The sequence below is a fragment of the Ascaphus truei genome, chromosome 2 (assembly GCF_040206685.1).
Source record: "Ascaphus truei isolate aAscTru1 chromosome 2, aAscTru1.hap1, whole genome shotgun sequence".
In the NCBI taxonomy this organism is placed as follows: domain Eukaryota; kingdom Metazoa; phylum Chordata; class Amphibia; order Anura; family Ascaphidae; genus Ascaphus; species Ascaphus truei.
This window is the reverse complement of record NC_134484.1, coordinates 213,184,411-213,205,367: the sequence shown is the minus strand read 5'-3', so window position 1 is coordinate 213,205,367 and position 20,957 is coordinate 213,184,411. Positions and strand designations below refer to the sequence as shown.

Below are 20,957 nucleotides of genomic sequence, written 5' to 3'. Positions count from 1 at the left end.
TACATATATATATATATATATATATATATATATATATATATATATATATATATATATATATATACCATAATACTGAGTTAAGTTATGGTGAGTAAAAAAGTGACAAAAACCCTCCACAGGAAAGCAAATATGCAAATACAACTGTATGCATACAGTTGTATTTGCATATATATATATATATATATATATATATATATATATATATATATATATACAGTAGTGACTTTTTTTTTCATGATGAAGCCACTGTACAAAGGAATTTGTGAAGGGTGGGTATGTGGCCTAACCCCTTCATTAACTTTGCGGTTAGTACCCGATAAGGTGATTAAGGGGTTCATTGATATGTGAATGTCATTGCAATGTTTTGGCTATGTATTATTTTGGCAACGGACGACAAGGATGATCCTGGCGACGGGGCTTTCTTATTGATGAGGTCAGTAGAATTTTCTTTATTTTACTATGCTAGTTGATGTGTTTAATAATGGCCAAATAATGTATTATCCCTATCTGGATAATAGTTATTGGGCACATTATTGTACTGTATGTGTTGGGGTAAAGGGAGGGGGTATTGGCCCCAAGGGTGTGTGGTAGGTCTCCCTTGTGGGTAGTGGGTGAGAGTGCTTAGGCCTCACGGGGTGGGAGGTTTGTGTGGGAGGGTATGTAGTACTCCCGAGTGGTGGTTGAGGGTGGGTTAACCCCTTAATGACTGTAGCGGTTAATAACCGCTATGGTGATTAAGGGGTTAGGGGACATTACATTGGATGTTTTTATTCTTGTGTCTGTTTTGCAGAAGCGGATGGGGCATTAGCAGGATGAAAATGAGGATGGCCTTCATCGTGGCAGCCGGACATGGGTGAGTGCTATATGTATTTAATGTATTTAATGTCTTTATTGTTGTTTATGTATTTTAAATGGACAACTGCACTATTATCCATTTGTTGATAATAGTAATGTTGCCCATTACTGTATTGTAAGTTGTGTATTGCAATGTTTATTGGGGGCAATTGTCCCTAATAAACATACTATTATGCGTTAACCCCTTCATTGCCTTAGTGGCTATCCGCTATGGTAATGAAGCAGCATTAATGTATTTTAATAATATTGTGCGGGAGCAGGGGGGTCCCCTGAGCTGAACCGTATTGATTTGTGGCTCATAGACCCCCTGCTTCCCGAGTTACATGCCCTGGTTTGGGGCGTCGGTTACAGTGTCAACGCCATCTTTATTGCGGGCATGTAGCGTATAGGACGCTATAAACATGGCGGCGACACTGCCCACCCGATCACACATACCGGGGCCTTTAACTCGGGAAGCAGGGGGTCCCTGGTCCACAAAGCAATGCGGTTCAGCTCAGGGGACCCCCCTGCTCACTGTACAGTATTATTAAAAATATATTCATGCTGCTTCGTTACCATAGCAGATAGCCGCAAAGGTAAGGAATGATTGTGTATTGATATGTGTGTTTTATTCATAGTGTAGATGTGCAGAGGGTCTCCGGAGCTGAACTGCTTTGGTTTTAGGTCCGGGGACCCCCTGCTTCCCGAGATACAGGCCCCTGCTTTGTTTACATTCCGCGGTCACGTGATCGGGACCGCTTTGGTTTTAGGTCCGGGGACCCCTGCTTCCTGAGATACAGGCCCCTTTATGGGGTGCCGGTATCCCTCTGCTTTGTTTACATTCCGCTGTCACATGATCGGGACCTTTAAATGCAGAGGGAAACCGGCACCTCATAAAGGGGCCTGTATCTCTGGAAGCAGTGGGTCCCCGGACCTGAAACCAATGCGGTTCAGCTCCGGAGACCCCCTGCACATGTACACTATGAATAAAAATGGTTTATAAAATAATTTATAATGTGCCGATGTTTGCGCAGAGAGAGCGGCGGATCTCTCTCTACTGCAGGCATATCTCGGCAGGGGACGGCTTCTCGGCAGCTTCTCACCAGGCAGCCGTCTCGCCACCGGTTACTAGTCATTTTATCAAATGGTGGTGGCGCATTCATTCGCCAGGGATTCGGCCCTTACAGCATACAGCGAGTTTAACACGCCAAAACATGGCTGGCGAATTGTTTTTTTCGCTGCTTACTGCATAGACCCCTTAGCCACTATCTCAAATCTCACAAACAGCATTACACACATAAAGCTAGATATATCAAAACAAAACATATCTTGTCCAGGGGATGGCATCCGCTGTTGCTCACTATTTGGTTTGACACAATTACAATTTGACTATTGCACTTGCATTTGAATGTTGAAGTTGTATTAACTGTGCTGAGCAGTGTATACATCTTTTAACAGTGAAATGCAAGTGCAATAGTTCAGAAGTAATTTATGTAAACCCAAATAGTGTAAACACTGTATGTGTGGGTTTAGCTAAGACAGATATTTAAAAAAAATATGAATGTACAGTAATATTCCTGCAAAATACTGTACAGTGAAAGCTACAATACTTTGTTGATTTGTGTTGCCTTTTATTTGCAATGTTCTGTATTTCCTATATAACTTTAATGTTACAAGAGTTTCAGATAAATATATTTCATACTTTTATATTGTTCAAAAATATAATACCAAAACAGTCCATATTTGGACAATTATACAAATTGGGTGGAAGTTCCTAAATTGTGGTAAGTGCAAACTGACTCATAAATGCTAAAATTGTAAACCAAGGTTTCTAATCTGACAAAAAGGTTGTTTGTGTCAGAAATTATCCCATTATCTTTGAATTTATATTCATGCCAAATTTAGACCCTAAAAAATATTTGTGCAATGTTTTGGTGCATGGAATTGGTCCTTTTCAAGATTATTTTACAACTAAATCCATAAATTACTTTATGATGTATTTGTGGTTCTTTATTTCAAGCATGCATTTTGCAAGTAACAAAAAACATCTTACCATGTATGGCACAGATCATTATCATTGTGTTCACTTGTGAAAACTTCATAAGTTAAAAAAAAGCCTACATAATGTATTGTAACTTTCTCAATTACTTAACATTTTGTGAATAAAATTAGCAAAAATGTATTTCTGTTGTTGAAGTAACTGCAGTTTTAAATACAAAAGGGAAACCTTTGGTCTAATTTCTAAGCAGTTTTGTGCCATACGACACCTCCTGGCACAAGAAGACACCTTACAACTGATTCAAGACATGGGCCCTTATGTTTTTTTAATGATTTTCATTTGCATAACACCTAATTTGTTAGAGGAAGACATTTGTACAGTATATGCTTAGAGGATTTGGACATAACAAAGTTATACAAAGACACGCACTTTTACCAGGATCTTTCCTTTTAAAATGAAAGTATGGCTGACTGAAACCTGAAATAAACATTTATACAATTGTAGCCCCTCTTTCCCCGTCACTAAAGGAACTACCGCAACTGCTGCTACCTGTCTGGCTACCAGAAGGCATGAGCCTCCACCACTGGGAGCCTGGGGTGATTTCTTGTTTGCCTCGGTGCAGTGCCTCCACCTCTGAGGGATCCCAGCGTAAACGCACACACAGGGTATTTATCAACTGGTTTACTAACATAGAATACAGCAGCCTGTACCACACAGTATATATCACACACAATACTGTACCATACACAGAGTGAGTGTCCCCAAAGTACATAGGGTGGTTGGAACCAATATTCCTGTGTCATTTCCCCCCAATGTCAGTCCCACCCAAAGTGTAGGGAGTAGCGCTACCCCGTGGACCGTTGTTGAACTTTGATATGGTACCTGCCCAGCCACTCCAGTACCCGGCTACTGCAGAATAACAACTAGGATCCGTCTGATCCACCGACATTGTTCTGTCTGCGAAGCCATCTGTCTGCATCAGGTGAACTCCCGCAGGAGGGTCTCACCTTTAAGAGTCTCTTATCATGGGTGGTCTGGTCCCTGACCACAGGCTGCAAGTCACCACGTGGCATCTTGACACGGTTGCCTAACACTGCTATGGCTATGGGGAAATGTCACACAAAGTATGCACAAAGCGCACTGGGGTAAATAAGGATATATTGTAAATTGTAGAAGTAAAATCAAGGTCATTCCACTTACAGCGTACAAATACTTCCAACAAACTGTGTCAAGCTGGACCGCTTGGGAGTTCCACTATCCTGAAGTGTAGCACAAAGTGTTCCTCTCTGCAGGGTGAGTTAGCAGCTGTTGAGACGAATGCTCCCTCGTGCTGGGAGCATCAGCTGTTCCGCGTCTCGCTGCCTCTCTTCCTCCCGCTTCCGGGTCTGCGCTGTAGACAAATTGATGTGTGCAGACCTCCGGATTACCAGTGCAAGGTAAGAGTTAGAAAATTCTCATGCACGGCCAATAATGGTGTAAATAACACCTAGGTCGACTTCATACAGGAATATAGGCAACTCCAAAAGACAGTCTCACAGGTGGACACTAAGTAGTTAACCCACTACTAGTTTCACTCAATACAGAGCTTCGTCTCTGTAAAGCGCTACATAAAAACTAGCAGCGCTATACAAGAACAAACTATTATTATTTTTATTATTATTGGAGTACTGTATATCTACATTTGCTAATGAATGTTTAGCTACTCTGTGGATCCAAACTTTGTGAATATCAACATTGCTTCATCTACCTAATGATACAGTACTATCTACTAAGATTAACACCTTTACTTTTATTTATGAAGTATATTATATTATTTTTTTCAATTTTCACTAAACACTGCTGTTTGTAAATAATTAGTAGCAGGTACTAGAACTTACAGAATGAGGGAGGCTTGTGTTTTAGGAAAATGTACCTATATACTGTACTGTATATACAGTAGTGATGATGAAATGTATGCATTGTACTGTGTAGGAAAAAGAGGTGTTTTCAAATCAACCTTTTTGCTACTGGCAGACAAGGGAGCCTTATGAAATTCAGAGATCATGCTTTTTTTGCTTCTTTTCCAAGTCAATCGTGTTTACCACTCCCTCACAGCAGTGAACACAATCAAATTGGAAGTGGGCAATGCTTTTCCATCAGTACAAAGCAATCACATGATCATGATCCTGGCAGCCCAGTGGCACCCTGGTATTGAAAGGTTTAGCTATTGTATACTGTAAAATAATAAAATGTCAGGATTCATCATGTTTTTATTCTCATTTGTTGTAGAAGCCACAAGTAGACTTGGGCAGCAGTAGAAATGTCCAATCTGAGAATGAGATTGAATCATGTAAATCATTTACTTCGATCAAGCTCACAATAGGTGTAAAGTACAGTACCAAATACCATTGAATTTCAAGCAGCACACATTACATACTGTAAGACATACATAGGACTGCTGTGCTTTAGCTTGTATTGTGATTCCCCTGTTCATGGTAACAGCCATACCAACATATTTAGGAGAGCTAGTATTTAAAGTACTTTATTGAGTACAAAATAAATCACAATACTTCGAGAGACAAGTTATTGAATTTATTCACATTAACTACAGTTTATTCATATTTTTTATGTGTGCAGTGTTTTATACAATAATAATTTGAAGGATGCATGATACATTTAGTGTTTCCTTCAAATTAAAATAAAAGCAGTAACCATTTTCAGGTTAAGGTATTAGCTGCTTACAGAATATTTCTAACAAACATTTTATAACATTGTTGAAAAACGGCTTTTAAAAGATGTTAACATTTGTACCATCAAGTAAATATACATATACTGTACATTGTACATGTATACATTATATGTAACATTTAAGGAAAATATTGGGATATTTAGGGACTGGGAGTCTGTGTGTCAACATGACAGTAAGGGGCATATGGTGCATTTTAGGAACTTGTGTGAAGGTGGAAGACACAGGACAGGACATACATGAAAACGAGAGGTAACTCTCAATGTATTACTTCCTGGTAAAATATTTTATAAATAAATAATAAATAAATTGGGAATAAAGATGGTACTGTGAATAGAAATGTGCAAACTTTATGTCAAAATGTGAAAAATGTGAGTTTTACTATACCAAATAAACATTTTCACAGTTTTATATGTCTGCAAGCAGTTTGCCCAGTTAAAGACAAGCACATTTCCATAGCCTAGAATACTTTTTTTTTAAATGAGAAAATAAAGTCCTACAGATGCAGCGGCCATTATTCGATAATTTCTCTGCACCATTTTCATAAAGTCTGCTGTATTCCACGCGGCATTCACTCGTTAATCTTCCATGAAGGCTGTCAATCACATGCTTGTTTAACGTTGTTGATTTTCCGTTAGTACTGTGATTGTGATTTCTTCTGGTGCAGTTCAGCATGTTTCTGCCAGATGGCAAAAGTGAATCCCTTTGCACAGGGCAATCTGTGAGTTGTGTGCAGTCAATTTGCAGGTTTTTAAAAACTAGATAAAAAGAGTGGCCACTACAATCATCCATTGTAAATTGACCTTATCAAATGTAGCCGTTCCATAATTAAAATCTCCACAGTATACACAATGTTTGCCCGTTATTCTACATTGCTATCCCTGCGCTTGTTGAATGGACATCATGTCAAGTCCTTATACCAAACCACAATGTAGTTACGCACTTCTCATATTTTCTGCAATTAATGCTGGAACAGATACGAAGGCGACTTTAGCAGAGATTTACGACTATATAATTGAAAAATATGTATTCTTCACATTTTCACCAAACCAACGTGGCTGGAAGAATTCGATAAGACAGACATTAACTAATGATGATTGTTTTTCATACAGCCCATCCTCTGGGAGATACCTTACAAGAGGATATTGGACTGTGCTCCCAGCTTTTGCCGGTATGTTTGCTCATTGCGACTGCAAAAGAAGAAAGGTTGGGTTTCATCCATTTAAGATTTGCACCATACGTACTTCCCGACCCTGCAGTGTACAGGTACCCAAACCGGCTTCCCAATACTATTGCACAACGGGCCAACCGTGTGAAGGCAGAGGGATGCCAAGCGAGTAATAAAGGGGTAACCCCCATTAGGCACCCCTTCAACCGTCTGGGAAGTAAGGGGTTAACCAGAAATGTACTTGTACTACACATGGTCCCCTGCTTCACAACCAAAATGAGTGATTACATGTATTTTTATTCCCCTGTCTCAGGGCAAAACGTGTTCTCTTTGCTGGTTAAATGTATTGTTCCAATTATTGATGTTTGTACCCATACAGTGTATGCACCAACCACATACACTGGGATCAGGTCGGGAGGGAAAGGGTTAATTGTATTTACAGGTTTATGGCCCTTTGTTCCCCTTTCCGCCTTTTCAGTCTCCATTTGCAGCCTGTCCATAGGCCGCCATTGAAGCTCCATGCAACACTATGGAGATTTCACAATGCCTGAGAAGACCAGCAGGTGGCGCTCGAGAGGAGGAGCGGAGCTTCTCCATTGAAAGTGAATGGCGTAATGTCTTTCAATGGGGATTCCTCGAAGCCCGCTTTCCAAGAATGAGTTGGATGCCTGCCAAACCGCAGCATCCGAAAATGGCTACCGTTTCATTGAAAAGAGCTTGATCTCTCAATTGGCGTGGGAACTAGGCTACGGTCAAGTTCACCACCAATTAACGTGTGTAACTTTTGTTCTAGGGCAACTAGCATTAAAATTCCGTTTGCCCCTAGCTCAGGGGGACACCCTTACTCGACCCCACAAGGGTCCGACAGTCAATGGCAGCGGGAAAGGTTCACGTCGACCATGAGGGTCCCACCATTGACTGTAATGGGCGGAGAAAAGCTTTTAAACACTAAGTGTAAAACTGTGTAAACTGAAACCCATAACTCCGGTTCCGTGGGGACTAGAGGGCTGGGATTTGGCCAACAGGTAGTCACTGCTCCGGCATGAGTGCATGGCAATTTCCCTCTCCCCTCAACCGAATGGAGTAGGGGTAATTGTGAAAAGTGTGGTTTGCCCATTGAATCCTATGGCGGCGCCGGCCAATGCATTTCCTATGGCGGTGCCAGTCCTATTGATTGGAATGGAGTATTGAGCCGCTGAGATTTCTCATAGCCTTTAGCGGCGGAGTTTCAATTGATTCTAATGGCGGTGTTGCTCCATTAAAAGCCTATGGCGGCGGAGCCCATTGAATCCAATGGAAAGAGTGAAAGGCAGTGATTTATTTTAGCCAGTGGCGGAGAATCCTGCATTAAAGTTAATAGGTGATTTTAACTTGGTTTTGTTATCTCCGTTCTGGGGGTCGTGGAAGGCTGAAATTTGGCCACTATGGCGAGTGTCCTGCGGCATAAGGACCTAGCAAATTTCAGCCCGCTCAGAACCCCAGAACGGATTTTTTAAATATATACAGGCATACCCCGGTTTAAGGACACTCACTTTAAGTACACTCGCGAGTAAGTACATATCGCTCAAAACGAAAATGGCAGCTCACGCATGCGCCTGTCAGCACGTACTGAACAGCAATACCGGCTCCCTACCTGTATCGAAGCTGTGCGCAAGCAGGGAGACTATAGTGCCTTTTACACATGTGTTATTTACATCAGTTATGCACGTATATGACGATTGCCGTACAGTTCATGCATCGATAAGTAGGAAAAAGGTAGTGCTTCACTTTAAGTACATTTTCGCTTTACATACATGCTCCGGTCCCATTGCGTACGTTAATGCGGGGTATGCCTGTATATATGATTGTGAAAATATACAGTATTTTGTGCCTAGTAAAAAGACCGCGAAAGATACTAGCCCCTGCAGTATGTTAATGATCAGGGGACGACTGTATGTCTACACCAAGTCCCCTGATCAAAGGCTCCCCCACCCTTATTAACTATGCAAGGGCGGAGAAGAGCAGTACATGGGTACTTGTACTAAGTACCATACTTCACACCTCTGGACAGGGTTTCCCGGCCCAGACCCCCAGAAGGTAGACTTTAAGTCGCCATCTGATTAGTGTGGGGTGCTGAAAATGGGTCTCTGGCCAGAGGGATGTGCGCAAGTGCCAGCTACCTGCTGGGGGAAGGTTCCAAAGTGCTTCCCTCGTTAGCTGGCAAACAGTAATTGGGTGCAGATAATTGTCAACCAATATCTGAGACCCAATGTTAGGGATAGAGCCCAGATCCTTTATAACTGAGTGTCAGCTCTATGCCCAATGTTGTTCGTGATTACTTCTACTTGATATCTGATGCCTTGATGAATTGCTAATCCAGATCCAGATTACTTCATTGCCGAATCCCTAAGTAAGTGTATATATCCTGTGTGTTACTTGTACCATAATGTGTGTTCACCTTCCCTGAAGGAATAAACTTTTTTTTATCATATTACGGTCGCATTCAATTCAACCCAGTTATTTGGTGTTTATTATAACACTGCACAAGCTCCCGTGACAAACCACGACTGAAAACCTGATGAGCAGCAATCCTTTCTACCTGGCCCCGCCTGATTACCAGCTTCAGCAGGCACCTGTCAACTATAATGCTGATTACATGATTGATCCCGGCTGTTACGCACAGTGCTGTACACCCCTGACATTGGGTCATCTCCACCCGGTTGGCAACGTATATACTGCTGCGGCACAGTTTATTCGAGCATTTGCCCGTTCTGTGCCGCAGCAGTAGCCTGGCGCGCGCCCGAGTGTGACGGGCGCGCGCCGAAGCAGCGGAAGAGCGCCCTCCGATCGGGGCGCTCTCCCTACCGCTGCCGGGTCCGCCGGGTCCCCCGGAACCCCCTGCCGCTGTCCCGCGATCGCGGGACACCAGGGCTCCCTCGGGGAGCCCCTGGACACGCGTGCAGGGGGCGCACGCTCCCGATGACGCGTGACCGCGCGTCTATGACGCGCGGCACGCCGAGGGGCGGCCACTAGCAAGCCGGGAGATTTCCCGGCTTGCGGTACCGACCACACTTCAATAAAGTGTGTCGGTAGTGTAATGAAGATAAATATAATGCAGACTACATGAGTGACCCCAGCTTGTACGCACAATACCCCTATGACATTGGCTCATCTCTACCCAGTTGGCAAAGTTTATAATGAAGTTAAATGAAAGTAAAAATAATGTACTATACAGTATTAAATTAATTCCCCTGGGGAGCGCAAGATTTATGGTGGGGCACGGCAGTTATACAGGTCCCATGCTCTCCCCACAGGCATTTCAATTAAATGACAGGGGATCGTGCGAAGCCTCCATAATCCATTTATAATACTTTCCCTTCCAGCAATGCGTCAACATGGTAAACCGGAGTCAAATTACCATGGCAATGTGATGTCACATGACCCTGCGCATCATTTGACGCTGGGGCCGAGCAGGGTGGGTGGAGCAAGGCACCGAGGAGAGAAGCCTGGTATAGTGTACTGTATTAGTGGAAAAATATAAAGCGCAATAAAGTGCTGGCACACAATGAACTTATACTAAGATTGACCCAGTGAAAGTGGTGTGAAAGTGGTTAAGTGAACAAATCACTCACATATGTCTGCATAAAGATTATCTGATCACACGTGACTCTCTCGTAAAAAATAAAGAGAAGTACAGAGCATAATACAGTTTTAATGCACAAATGATTAGATTCAAGGGGGATGGACACACTCACATTCTCCCGAAAAGTAAATCACAATGAGTGCTTTAAGGGCACACTCTCGCCACTCTTGGACTGCCTCTGAAACTGAAAGAGTCCCGGTGTAAGTCCCCATTTGCCGCCAAGATACTGCGATCCACGTTGTTCAATGGTGACTGTCAGCACTTCAGGGTACGGTGGCTCACGTGGGACTGGACTCTTCCTCACAGCTATGGAGTCTTCAGAGGGCCAAAAACCCTACGCGTTTCGCCTACTTTCCAGTTTGACTTCCTCAGGGATTGTGGATCCACAAAAAAAGCATCACTTAACCACTTTCACATCACTATCACTGGGTCAATCTTAGTATAAGTTCATTGTGCGCTCTATTGCGCTTTATATTTTTCCACTAACACTTTTACACGATATTCTAGATATCATTTATTTAACACAGATTGACCCAGTCTGTACAGAGAAGCTTATTTTGTTTTAGTTTTGCGGTTCTTTTTATCACTTAATAGTGTGCTGTATGCCTGCCATAGCCCGTCAATGCTTGTACACATGCGCACTAGATTGTGACTTGATGCATGCGTACAACAGGAATTTATAGCATAATTTTTTTATTTCCAGAAACAAAACTTTTAAATCGAGCGTCAAAAGATAAAGATGAAGTTCGATGGAACTCTAATATCGCTTTTTTAAAAACATTGCCTTTTTTACTTTTATACATTCAGTATTATTGGCTTCACGCTTTTTAAACTTTACCACGCTACTGTATTATTTTGGACAACACACTATGCACTGTGATTCAATTACATGTCATAACCTGTAATACAATTTCACATGGAGATGTTGATTGATTTTATTCCACTTCATGGTTAATGGAAAAAATTAAGTGATCCTTTTTTTACATATTTAATCAATGTTAAGATTTTGGAAAATAACTACATTTGCAAACAGTTCAAACAGTTGTTTTCTAATCCTTTACGATCATCTGTGCAGTACTGTAAGACAGACCAATTGAGTTGCATCTCACCTCCATCCCTCACAAAGCAGAGGCATGGGACTACAGTAGCTACTGTATCTAAAAGTCTAAGACGGTTTCATGATTTGTCTGCTGGAATAGAAATGTAAATTGCCTGGTTCCTCATGCATGTGCATTGTGAACTAGTGTACAATGGAAAGTCTTCACTGCCAATCGGACTCAATGTAGAAATAAGACGGTAAACAAAAAAATAAAGTAACATTTTTTTTTGAGAAGGAGAGAATAATTGTGAGCTGTAAACAAAATCTTTTCTGATGCATTTTTTTAATACTTAATCAATTTTTACATTTATAAAATCACTACGTTTTTATTTCTCTATGACTCTTCAAAGGACTAAAACATTCAATGGTATCGAAATCAACTGACAACTCAAAAGAGCAATACAGGGAATGAATGGAGGCCAAAATTGACCATCTTTTGGAGACCATGGTGTATAAGGATAGGTGCATGGGTGTTCATCTGGGTAAGATTGAGAGAAACATCACTGTGCTTTATTCTTTGCTTGGAGTCCCTGCCCCTGTATGTCCGATGCAGGAGCTGGAGGGTGGCCTGGAGGCACCTAATTCTCCCATGGAGGAACCGCATAACCCCCACGTGCACCCTCTAAATCCCTGGATTTTACCTTCTTGGTTCCACAACCAAGCACAACAAGGGCCCCCCCAGACTCACCCCTTCATCTCCAGAATATATGTATACCTTTCTGTTGTAGGAGATGACAACCCCGTTGAGCACAAGGCCAAGACAGGAGGAAATCACCCTCCCTGACTATCTACCCCCGCCCACTGCCAGAAGTACACACGCTCCATCACCCAGGATTGTACAGCTCCCAGACATCACCCTGAGAGACCTGCACCAGGGCGTCCAGGAGAAATACAAGATCAGATCTGCTGGTCTAACTAAGAAATATGCCCAGTTCATCTTTAAACACCATGTCAGTTTTGAGCTGTACAGTGAGTGAACCCAAAATGTCAATTATGAAGGCAATAAATACAAGAAGGCTCTTCCAGCAAATTTAAGGAAAACAATTATGGAGGAAGTAAAGTGCAATTTTAAAGCTACCAGTCTTCTTATGAGAACCATGAGGGACAGCAACAATTGCCATTTGAGGCATAAAAGGGCTCATCCTTGGAGGTCCATCGACTTATTTGATGACTACTAGTTATACATTTATTTACAAATACAGATGTGCTGCCAATTTTTTAAATCTTAAAAAAAAAACAGTTGATTTTTAAAATTATTTAATTGTTTAATGTTTATTTTCTGTTTTACATGTCTGGAGCTGGGCATAGACAACATGCCGGACCCCCCTCCCCCCCTTGGTACAGGAAACTCTCGCAGCAATACTGCCAGGTAAGACACACATAGTGCTCAAATCCATGCATGCCATGTCCCTTCCCCCCAAACCCCGCAAAACCTAAGGTACTTTTAAAACCTCTAGTCCTACTGTAAAGAGCAATAGCACATGCAATGCACGCTTTGTCTCCTCGAACCCCCATCAAAATCTAGAAGATCCTGTTTAACAATGGACTGTACTGGCGTCATGGTATAATACTTTTTTCTATTTCTGTTTTATATTTTGCATGTCTGGAGCTGGGCAAAGACAACGTGTAGGACCCCCTCCTCTCCCCCCCTTGGTACAGGAAACTCTCCCAGCAATACTTCCAGGTAAGACACAGTGCTCAATTCCATGCATGCCATGTCCCTTCCCCCCCAAACCCCCAAAACCTAATGTACTTTAAAACCTCTAGTCCTACTGTAAAGTGCTCAAGCCCATGCCATGCATGGCTTGTCTCCTTCAACCCCCCTCAAAAACTAGAAGTTACTGTTTTACAAAGACTGTACTGAAAAAACAGGATAGGTACTGTAGTGCTAACTAGAATGTGATGAATGGATATGTTACTGATCAAAGATTAGAACAATAAACCTAATATTCTGTGATACAGAGATATAGGTGGCTGCCTGTGATACCACTCTGACCCCCTGGTCAGAGAAACACTGTATATTCAAAGAATAGGTATCTGTGGCGCCTAACATATAAATATAAGTTTAGAAAAAGGATATATACAACCAGGATTGGCAGATGTGCAGATCCCAGGATATCTCCAAATGGTGAATATTTGTGCTTAAAAAGAGCAAATAAAATGCATAGCATAAAACTGTATGATAGGCATGCCAAACATAACATATAACAAACAGCTGAGATAGTCAAAAGGTGAACAAATTATATTAACATTTAATAAAAAGACATAAAAAATGACATAAAAAATAACATGAAATATACATATGATAATATATAAAATTGAGACAAGTCAAACTGATATATCTGCCACAGTGGCTGAATTGCCCACTCACCAGGCAGATGATAAGTGCAGGCAGTGGATAATTCTGAGAGTATCCCCTCTCGTCTGTGGCTTGGAGTAGCTTGCGTTGTAGAGTGCGTTGTTCCTCTGTGTTGGCAGCGCTCCACGTTTCGGCTGGTGTTTTCAGCGGAGCGCCCCCCTTGATACACTAATCCGAATGTGTAGTCAGCCAGGAACCGACGGTGGCAGATTCGCTGAGTGTAGCGCCAATGGTCATGCAGACCGTAACAACATATTCGAAATAACAGCAGCCAACGGAGGGGATATTGTAAAAAATCGGCAGTATGATCAGCGTGACCACCCTACGTGTTTCAGAAGTGGGACATTATTATTATAACCCTGAAGAAGGAAGCTGCGCTTCTGAAACACGTAGGGTGGTCACGCTGATTATACTGTCGATTTTTTACAATATCCCCTCCGTTGGCTGTGGTTATTTCAAATCTGTTGTTACGGTCTGCATGACCATTGGCGCTACACTCGGCGAATCTGCCACCGTCGGTTCCTGGTTGACTACACATTCGGATTAGTGTATCAAGGTGGGCGATCCGCCCGAAAACACCAGCCGATACGTGGAATGATGACAACACAGAGGAACAACGCACCAAGCTACTCCAAGCCACTGCCTGCCCTTATCATCTGTCTGGTAAGTGGGCAATTCCGCCACTGTGGCAGATATATCAGTTTGACTTGTCTCAATTTTATATATTATCGTATGTATATTTCATGTTATTTTTTATGTCATTTTTTATGTCTTTTTATTAAATGTTAATATAATTTGTTCACCTTTTGACTATCTAAGCTGTTTGTTATATGTTATGTTTGTCATGCCTATCATACAGTATTATGCTATGCATTTTATTTGTTCTTTATAAGCACAAATATTCACCATTTGTAGATATCCTTGGATCTGCACATCTACCAGTCCTGGTTGTATATATCCTTTTTCTAAACTTATATTTATATGTTAGGCGCCACATATATCTATTCTTTGTATATACAATGGACTGTACTGGCATCATATTTTATACTGTAGTTTTTTCATGTGTACCGTAGTCACAATGTACTGTATAAATAATGTACAGTATAAGCATTTTGCAAATAACGTGCATTTACTGTTTAGATACACTTACACTTACAGTAGCACTATAATGTACATAGTGTACATACTGTAATATAAAGTTGGAAAGGCATTTAAATATATATATAAATATCTGACATACCGTATATATTAATCTTGAAATGAAGTTGCCTTTAGTGCTTAAATAAACTTACAGGAGTACTATAAATAAAGTACTGATGTCATTTAAATATACTGTATCTAAATATAGCTTTGACATACACTACAAAAATATTTAAAATACATTGCATAATCTGTTTACATACACGTACAGTACAGTGAGGAAACACACTGTATATTACGGTACATTCATGTAATTCTGAACAAGTTTACATAATGAAACGCATGCGCAGAAATGTGCTGAACAAGATTCCAATTTAACATAAAACACATGTGCGGATTACATAATTTAGATTCGGAAGGAGAGCGAAGTTGTATTTGTTGTTTTAACTTTATTATCCTGTACCCATAAAACATTTAATTCATTAAAAATACTTTTTGTTGTGTGTGTTCATATTTTAAATCTTCTAGAGTTCGAGAATTTTTGTATGGCTAAAAGCTAAGGAGCCTCAGATAGAACATCTTTCCCATGTACTGTACTGTATACAGTTTAAACTCATATTTTTCATCTTCAAATTACAATTACACACACACTTGAAGTACTGTATAGGAATAAAAGACAAGTTGAATTGCAATTAGATATTTTAAGACAACAACTCCCAATCGCCCACTTGAGTTTCTCAACGGTATTGCAGATAACGTTAAAATGCAATTTTCTGCACTCAATCAAAACACTAGTAAACTAGCGTCTTAAAACAGGAAAATTTCAAGAAATCTTTAACCAACATGGGGTGTGCAAAGGAATACAATCCGTGAAATAATCAGATACCGGCCGCTGCATCTGTATTTCAGGGTCTAGATGTTGTTTGAATATAGATTCACTGGTGGACTTAGACAAGTTTGAATCAATTGCACTAGGACTTATCTGTAGATAAGTTTTAGCTACATTTTCAGAACTTTTTGCTCAAAAGTGTTTGAGGAATTTTTTGTTTATTTTAGAATAAGCGAAACAGTGACAAAGTGAATCTAGGCACGTTTTCATATTTATACTTGGGAAATGTTTTCAGCTTCCACAAGTGTGGCCCCTGCCTATCTGCATAATGAAGTGAGATCATGCATGTCTTAATTCTTCACCAAGCTCAAGATCATAATGGTCACATTTTAGTCAAGGCATCCTTAAAATATAAAAATATTGTTTGCACTGTTAAGCAGTGTAACCAAGCATGTTTTACATATTTCACCACTATTTACTGAGTATTTCATGTATTCTTAGAAGCTGAGGTTTGTGCACCTTAAATGTTCAACTCTAAGGCTAAGGCCCCACTCCCTCAGTCAGCGCGCCCGCACTGCAGACAGGCGGGGCGCTGACAGACACAGACCGCAATATGCGGTCTGTAGGGAGTGGGAGCCAGAGTGGGAGGTGGGTGGGAGGGGGCGTGGCTTGAGCGGAGGGACCCGCTACTCTCCCCCCTCCCTCCCTCCACGGGCTCGGGCTGCAGGAGGGAGCTGCTGCGGGCTGCTGTAAGGTAAGCAGCTCCCTCCCCCTTCTGCCACAAAAAACACACACATACCACACACACACACACTACCTTGAGTAGGAAGCTGCCTGATGACAGCTCCCGCTCCCGCCCCCGCCGCTGATTGGCTCATCAGCGCACCACGTGACGCGTCACCGCTCGGGAACACAATTTTCTTGAATCCCCTGCCGGCTGACGCGTCACAGTGCGTAGTGAGCCGTCAACGAGGGGGGACTGGGACCGGCTAGGGAGGATTCCCCTGCTGGTGGGGAACGCTCGCGCGGCCGTCCGCGCCGCCGAGCGCAGCGGGTCCCAGCCCTAAGGAAATCTCACCCTTGAAATAAACAATGGCTGTAGAATGGCTGCATTGACATCCCTATTTTATCTGTAGTTAACAGACAATGAAACCATCAATGTACCTTAAATCTCTCATATAAAACATACTTTATATCCCATATTTTCAGATCTCAACATCATTTTTCAAACACAGAACATACTTTCTTAAATGCAGACGTGGGTACAATTTTCAAATTAACCTTTTTATCTCTTTATCATGTTGTTTTGAAATTAGAATACACAATAATAATCATGTTTTAAGTTTAAAATTCTTACCCTATTATGCTCATAGCTTTTTCTACATAAATGAATTGCTTTTATGGGGGGTTGTAAAGCAGTTTGGAAGGGATTCAGGATGTGAGCTCCTGTTGAGGATAAAAAAACAAATAGGCAGGGGATATGAAAACACTGTTCTCAATTGGTTTCATTATAGATATTTTCTTTAAAAGGGTTTTGCAATGTCACTGAAGTTCAATCAGATAAGTATACCTGTATAAAATAAATCAGTAAAATAAATACCACCTGGACAATGGATACGTGATTTAGTACATAGCGGCATGCGGGGGTCATGTGACGTCACGCCATGACCCTGCGGCGTCGCATTGCCGAAGACCCGGCTGGCAGCAGGTAAGTTAGTTACAGAGGCCTAAAACCTCCCCCGGCATTTAATTTAAATGCAGTGGGGTAGAGCGCGGGCCCTCTGTAACCACCACACACCCCAAGCAAAATCTCCCACCCCCCAGTTTGCGCACTGCTGCCCTAGAATTTTCTCAATCAATGTTGCTACCTTCCTCCGTTAACACATGAGAACACTGATCCACATGCGTGATCCAAACCAAGGCTTGTGATCCCGGGAGCAGATTAGTGTTCTCGTGTGTTAATGGAGGAAGGGAGCAACGTTGATTGAGAAATTTGTTTGCATTGGTCTATGCCCTTTGTTTTTTCTTTCCTTTATATTGATTGGTTTTGTGTGCATCCTACACATTGTGGCAGCATTCATTGCATATCAGTTACATTGTTTGTTTATATCATTTGTGCACCTTATACTATATATATATATATATATATATATATATATATATATATATATATATATATATATATATATATATATATATATATATTTGTGTGTGTGTGTATGTGTACCTGTACCTATCTATCTATCTATCTATCTATCTACATACACACTTGTTATTGAAATACAAACATTAAGATCCAAAAATCAAACTGTGACCATTCAAAGTTACAAAAAGGGACAACTACTGCAGATGTACAGTATGCTGTACACTTATATTTTAAATTCTTATAAAAAAACATAAATGCAGTACATGAACAGCAGCTGTGCAAATTAAATCAATACATGACATTTTATTTTACCCCCTACCATGTGGAAAATCAAAAATAGGTTCTCAAAAGTGCAGTACCAACCATAAGCAGATGTATTTTAACATTGCCATATTTTGTATACTCCAGAGCTGCTCATGAAGCCTTCAAAACTAATCCTGAAGAAACAGAAAACTATACCATAGAAAACAAATAACTTCCAATATGTCATTCTTTTTTTTCCATTAGGAGATGCTGCATTGACTGTAAATGAGCGTTGTATTCAATTCTTTTGTTTAACAGGTTGGCAAGGTGGTGGAATAGTCTGGTTTAGAAGGGTTCCCATGGCACAAACAAGATTACCAGATAATGCTCCAAAATTATTTATCTTACTGTACATGCCATACTGAATCTGTAGAGCTGCTTTATTTATTATTAACTGCAAATATAGCATTGCATTTCAACTGTGTTGCCTTTGCAGCATAAAAATATATCCCAGTACACTGTAAATTCATTGCAGTGTGAAAGTTAAGCTTTTTTCAATATAACAACTAACACTTTCAATTATACGTATGTGTGTGTGTGTATATACTGTGTATAAGTTTTATATATCTATGCGTTTTAACAGCCTAACACCTTTTGTGAGTGTGAGTGGGCACATTTTCTTCTTAGCTGCCTGGAAAAAGTACAATACATCATGATGTATCCTGACAGATATTGCAAATAACAGATGGGCATTTTTTTGTATAATAGGGATGCTTTTACAGAAATGAAAGATACAGATTATAGGAAAAAGCTCCATTTGTGGTAAAGATAGGTCAGTTATAAGATGTTGAGTGCTGTTTGTAAATGATTGCATGTGCAGAATCATTGTGAGACTAAAAGGCTGCTTTGATTGTCTGACTGCACCAAGTATCATGTACAGTACACTTAGCACATTATCCTGTTACAAAAAAACTCAAAATCATACAGTACAATGCTGGGGGGAGGAGGGTGGCGGGGGGCACGTATTTTTACATGAAAACATGCTGCATGAACACAACCTGAAATGTGGATTTTATATCACCAGGGACAACAAATGGTCTCACAAACATAAGCAAATCTATCCTATCGTCCTTTTCTTGGAATTTCTCTCTGCAATCTCCCTCACAGTATTTCATTTCTCTGTTCCTTATCTGTTGTGTATATTGTGTTACTTCCCTTCCATATTTTCAAGAATAACAAAACATTATATACTGATTCAAATGTGAAAAGCATTATAAAATTTATGAAATTCCCATATCTCCCTACTTACATACCCATTTGTTTTTTACCTCAAAACATACCTGCTTTACAGTAGACAGATACGTACGGTATGTGTTTTACTAAGGGAGATTGCTGCAGTTCAAATATGCAATTTCACCATGTATGTACATTATGTATGTGTGTGTGTGTGTGTGTGTGTGTGTGTGTGTGTGTGTGTGTGTGTATATATATACATACGTACATACATATATAAATATATATATACATACATACATATATATATATATATATATATATATATATATATATATATATATATATATATTATACACACACACGTACATACATATACATACATATATACATTTTAAGTTATGGTGGGTGAAAAAGGCGACAAGAAACCTTCACTATATAGCATATACTGTAGTAAATGAAAGATCACTTGTGAGCACATTCACGTTAGACATGAATGTGCTCACAAGTGATCTTTTTATTCTCTCTCTCACACACACACACACACACACACACACACACACACACACACACACACACACACACACACACACACACACACACACACACACACACACACACACACACACACACACATTGTATATATAAAATGTTTCTTCTAAATAAGGAATAAACCATTAAGTCTACAGTATATGAATAAACAAGTACTCGGTATTGCATTCCACTGGACAAACTTGCTATATATTATACAGTACATATATACATTAAGAGGAATTGGTTGTAGCGTCCACTTTACAAATGGATTTACTTTGTATTAAACATGGTCTGTGGTTGCCTGCAAATTGCTTAATTCCCCTATCACATCTCATATTAAGCAGGCTCACTACATTAAAAGTTACATTGCCTAGAAAAATGTTGTTCTGTATTACAAGGCTCACACCACTGCTGTCTCCCTAATACAATGAATCAGTGTACAAATATATCTTTAAAAAAAAGATTTTCGATATATCTTACCTTTGATTGTGTTTCTGTATCTGGAGATGAAGATGTAGCAACCAATTCAGCAGCAAGGATTGAATATTTCCTTTTGTCTCCCCTTTTTTTGTAATATTATCTGCTGTTATTTTCCCAATGATGATTCTACTTGAATCTAACTCAGGCTTTTCCTCACAGTCACAGCATCACTTTTAACTCGAGAAGGCAGGAAAGCAAAGACAGGGGGAAGCTCTGCCTCTGATTGGCTTTCATTCAGCTTCTGATATAAAAAACCTCCCTCACACAGTGAGCCTCTGCTGAAAGAACTGCAGTACTTACCATGGGAAGGTTAGGGACTGAGAGAGCACTGGCTGTTACTGGCAAAATGATTTGCAAGTGAATGCGGAGGAAGGGTGGAAGAGGGCTTTGTTAAAGACCACAGCTGTATAATGATTTCCTCTGTGTTTGAAATTTAAGGTAATCACAATTAAAGCTTTGTAATCTCCATTTGTCTACTCATGAAACAGAACAAGCTAACATCTTTCTTTCAATTTAGCTATTCTGCTAATTCTGGTCATTTAAAAT

At 40.4% G+C, this 20,957-nt stretch overlaps 1 protein-coding gene across 4 annotated transcripts in view; it reads right to left on the bottom strand.

The window, feature by feature from the left end:
* The window catches only part of LOC142487140 (cadherin-10-like), a 636,808-nt gene extending 616,056 nt beyond the window's left edge, over positions 1-20,752 (bottom strand). Inside the window, exons 1-2 of one of the 4 annotated variants that reach the window (XM_075585911.1) lie at positions 20,412-20,752; positions 17,133-17,221 (exon numbers count right to left, since the gene is read on the bottom strand). The gene's annotated coding sequence lies outside the window, so the exon portion shown is untranslated. The remainder of the gene's footprint in view (positions 1-17,132; positions 17,222-20,411) is intronic. The other 3 variants (XM_075585910.1, XM_075585909.1, XM_075585913.1) reach the window with 3 other exon arrangements.
* Positions 20,753-20,957: the final 205 nt, after the last annotated feature.